This window comes from Leptonychotes weddellii, chromosome 1 (genome assembly GCF_054177405.1).
Source record: "Leptonychotes weddellii isolate Sample4059 chromosome 1, ASM5417740v2, whole genome shotgun sequence".
NCBI classification, from domain to species: domain Eukaryota; kingdom Metazoa; phylum Chordata; class Mammalia; order Carnivora; family Phocidae; genus Leptonychotes; species Leptonychotes weddellii.
This window is the reverse complement of record NC_138369.1, coordinates 8678125-8683303: the sequence shown is the minus strand read 5'-3', so window position 1 is coordinate 8683303 and position 5179 is coordinate 8678125.

Genomic DNA, 5179 nt, shown 5'->3' with positions numbered 1-5179 from the left:
GCTGGAGTTCTGCCGTTCTCATTGATCGGTAAACTTGGTCTTGGCTGGCTGTTCTGGCTGATCTTTTGGGGGAGGGGCCTGTTGCCGTGGTTCCCAAATGTCTTTGCCAGAGGCGGAATTGCCCTGCCCTTGCCGGTCTGGGCTAAGTAATGCCTTGGGTTTGCTCTGGGGAGCTTTTGTTCCCTGCAAGCTTTCGGTACAGCTTTGGAGGAGGAGAGTGAAATTGGCGTCCTCCCAATCTCTGCCCGGAGGAGCCAAGAACTTGGGCCCCGCTTCTCAGTGCAACCCCAGAGAAAAGCAGTCAATCACTCCTGCCTCCTCGGTCTCTGGCCACACTCCATGCTCACCCGGCCTGTGACCCAGCGTTTCTATCTCTGGCACCCGACCCCGTGTGAGTCTCCAAGCCCAGCAGATCTCTGTGGTGCGCTCCCCTGCCACTCCTCCTGGGGGAGAAAAGGGGTCTCCCCAGATCTGCCGCTTGTTGGGTCCCTGCTGGAGGAGCAGTGGCCCGACTGTGCCCCGGATCACGGCTTATGGCAACCCGGGGCTGAGAGCCCACTCCTCGGCTCCGTCTCTGCAGCCAGCTTTCCCGCTCCAATACCTGGGAGCTCTGCCACACTCAGGCACCCCCGGTCTTTCTGTGACCCCAAGGGTCCTGAGACCACATTGTCCCGCGAGGTTTCCATTCCCCACTTAGCCACTGGAGCGAAGTCCCTCAGCGGAGCCGACTTCTAAAAGTTCTGATTTTGTGCTCCGTGGCTCTATCACCTGCCAGAAGTGGCGGACAGAGGCCCCCTCCCCTGGCATCTATCCTCCCAAATATCGCCTCGGATTCACTTCTCCGGACGTCCTACCTTCCAGAAAGTGGTCGCTTTTCTGTTCAGAGAGTTGTTGCTATTCTTTCCTTCGATCTCCTGTTGAGTTTGTAGGTGTTCAGAATGGTTTGATCCCTATCCAGCTGAATTCCTGGGACCAGATGAAATCCAGGTCTCCTATTCCTCTGCCATCTTGCTCCTTACCCCCACATGGCCCCCAATACAAAGAATTATCTAGCACAGATGTCAACAGTGGAGAGGTTGAGAAACTCTTCTAGACCAGAACTTCTCCAACATTAATGTGTGTTTGAATCACTTGAGTATCCTGTTCAAATTCAGATCTGATTTGGGAGGTTGTAGGTGAGGTTCAGAGATCCTGTAATTGTAACTGTTTCCCAGTTGATACTGATGTCATCAGTCCTGGTTTGTGGACCACTCTTTGAGTATTAAGACTGTGTTTCAGTGTTTGAGTCAGGGATAATTACTATTAGACCTTCTCTACCAAGAATCCTCATGCTCACCTCAGGTCTGACCTTAGGTGGTCACATGATGGACTCAGTAGGCAAGCTTGTGCAGGCTCAGGTTCATGGGTGCGTCTTGAGTATTTCTCTCATTAACTGTGCTTCCTCTGGGTGGGATGATGCCAGATGGAAGAGATGTATAGGTCAAGGTATGAGGAAAGGGTGTGGATCTTCCATGCCTTCTCCAGGTATGCCACTCTACCAGTTCACCAACCTGAAAGCTCTCCACCATTTTGGGTTTCATGGAAGCTTCATGATATAGACATGATTAATTAAATCATTGGCCATTGGTGATTAGAATCCATCTCCAGTCCCTCTCCCATCCCAGGAGGTCAGGTTGTGGGAAGTAAAGTGCCAGTTCTCTAATCACATGGCTGGTCCTCCTGGCAAGCCGCCCTTCTCCATAGATACTTTCCCAAATTCACCCCCCTAACTTAGAAAAAAACATCTTTTTTTTTTTTTAAAGATTTTTTATTTATTTATCTGAGGGAGAGAATGGGAGACAGAGAGCATGAGAGGGGGAGGATCAGAGGGAGAAGCAGACTCCCTGCCGAGCAGGGAGCCCGATGCGGGACTCGATCCCGGGGCTCCAGGATCATGACCTGAGCCGAAGGCAGTTGCTTAACCAACTGAGCCACCCAGGCGCCCCAGAAAAAAACATCTTTATGGCTTTCATCACTTAGGAAATTTGACATTTTAGAAGCTCTGTGCCAGAAATGGAGCTGAAGACCAAATGTATGTATGTATGTGTGTGTGTATATATATTATATATATATTATATATATACCAATGCCAATAAGGTCCCATATATATATTATATACACACACACACAATAAAATATAATATATATAAAATATATATATATTATATATATATTTTAACTGTAAATCACAGTATCACATTTATAACTGTAGTACTGAAAGAAGCTTTGATTGGAATTCTGTCACAGTGCATCTAGTTCTCAAACTCTGGCACAGTGGTTCTCAATAAGACATGATTTTGCCCCTGGGGATATTTGGCCATGTCTGGAGGGATGCTGCTTAACATTTATAATCCCTGAGACAGCACCCAACATAAATATTTATCCAGCCCCAAATATCAACAGTGAGAAGGTGAGAAATATGATTCTAGACCAGCATTTCTCTACCTTCACTGCAAATACAAATCACAAAAGTTTGTAGTTAAAATGAAAATTCTGATTCATCAGGTCTCATATGGGCCCAGGGACTCTGCATTTCTAAGAAGCTCCCACGTGGTGTTGATGCTGCAGGTCTTGGTGTAAGGGGCACAGTTCGAGAGCAAGGTTGTGTTCCTGTGTTAGAGTCACATGTAGGTAGTTTTTGTTCTTCTCCACCAGGAATGTTCTGTGTTTGTAATTTTGGACAAAAAGGTTTCCACATAACTCTATAGGTGTTGATAAATTCCCTGTTCAAGTCTTTTATATAAAGGATCTTGAATGACATCAAATAAATTATATGAGAAAAAAACTTTGTAGTAGGCAGAATAAGGACTTCCAAAAGATGTCCAAATCCTAATCCAAAGAATTTTTGAACACTTTTGTTTATAAAGCAAGGAGAATGCAGCTAGTTGGTGGAATAAGGCTGCTAATCACTGATCTCGATATAAAAAGATTAGCCTGGCTTATCCAGAAGGACTAATGTCATAACAATGGTCCTCTAAATGTGGAAGAGGGAGGACAAAGAATTGGAATCTGAGAGACATTTTCAGATTCTGTGCTACAGGCTTGAAGATTGAAGGAGGGCCATGAGACAAGAAAGGCAGGTAGCCACTGAAAACTGAAATAAGAAAGGGAGTGAATTCTCCTCTGTTGTGTCCAGAACGATCGCAGCCCTGAAGACCTCTTAATTGTAGCCCAAAGAGACCCATTTTATGTTTCTGACTTTCTAGAAACTTAGGATAAATCTTTGTTTTAAGGCATTCCTGTTGTCATATGTTAGAGCTGGAATTGAATACAGACATTTGTTCACAAAATATTGTTTGTAGGAATGGAGTTTGAGCCTTTCAACTCATTCAGTGAACTTCCCTTGGGTTAAGGCATTTGGTATTGAAATCGTACCTTAACTGGGAGGAGATAATTAGTTTTAGTTTGGAGATATTCTGCCTCATTAACCGGACAATGATTTCCCATTGCATAAATATAAATGTGGTTTTGACTCTGAGGACTTTGAAGATTTGAGGTCAAATACAATTCCTTATCAAAATTAAGAAAATCTTTGTGTCAAAACTCTACATCTTTTCTATTTTATGTTGATTGAAATGTTTCTTCTTGTCATTTGTATCCCCTCTAACTTTCAGGTTTTCTTTCAACACAATAGATGAGATTTAAATAAGTCTCTGTGTGTCTACATAAATGTGTGTGAATGTGTTTATTTGAGGGAAAGATGTATACAAATGTACACACACATAAACATACTCACACTCTTATCCTTGAATATTTCCCTTGGACTCAACAATGTGCTTCTATACATTTATTTCTGATGACTATAATAAAGACAGACTTCATTAGGGTTCCTTCCAGGTAACCAAGAGAGGCTGGAAGGTCATGCCTCTTTGCACAAAAGATGTGACCTGAAGCACATGACTGGACAGAAATTCAATCTCTCTAATGAGTCATTCTCTGATCCTGAGGATATATATTGATGATATACAATGGATGATATTGATATTGTTCAATCATTGCCTATTTCATGGTTATGACAAAATTTAGAAAAGCAGATATTTCATTTAGAGAAGAGGAAAGAGTCCTATTTGTATGTGGCAGAAAGAGATAGATGATTCAATAAAAGTACCATAAGCATGCCATCCAATTCTTCACTTCAATGGGGAAAACCCAACTCTTCTACATGGACATCAATCTCCTAATTCAGTGAGTGGATGGACAGCATAAAATTAAATATTTTGCTCAGTAATACAAAGTATACTTTCAATTTTTCTTCAACATATTTAAGATCTTTCCTGGTTCAAAGGCCATATGAAGTTAATCTATTTATTCTTTTCTTCTTTTGTTTTGGTTTTGTTATTTATTTATTTATTTATTTATTTTTATTTAAATTCAATTAGCCAAGTTATAGCACATCATTAGTTTTTGATATAATGTTCAATGATTCACTAGCTGAGTATAATATATTTATTCTAGTACATGTATCTGTGTGGACTCCACTTGGAGACATGTACCTGGTAATCATATTGCCAATTAGTGTGGTAGACACAGCTGCATAGGGGGACATGATCATAATAAGGAGAATGAAACTCAGTGACTACCTATAGGATAAACTATAAGTTAGTCTACATGGTCAGGATGAGCAGTGAGGGCTGTGATGTACAAAGTAGTGATGTACACAAAATTGAATAATTGGAGTCTCATACTTTCTTTCATTGTAAAATTACATAAATGGTTTTGGTTACCAAAAGTAGTTTTTCTATATGAATATAATGGCTCATGACTATCCTTTTAGTAAAACAAGAGAAAAATTACTTGGGATGATATTTGTTGTTTGAGTAAAAAGTATTCTTATGAAATCATGGTGCCCCGTGACATAAATGGGAATTTCCAAATATATTTGATAAAAGGTGGGAAAAACTTTGAGAAAGTAGGAAATGGACAAAAGGGAACCTGTCTGTATATCAGACAAAACAGAAGCTCAATAAAGTGAGTTACTTACATGTATGGAGAAGTTGAATTCAAACAAATGGAAATTCCAGGAAATAAATAGAAGGAACAGATTCTACTTCCATAATCTGATCAAAGAACAGCAGTTCCTGGCTCTGAGGCTGTGAGCCCTGCAAACATGGGCAATTCTTCATCCCCAGGACGATGGCCC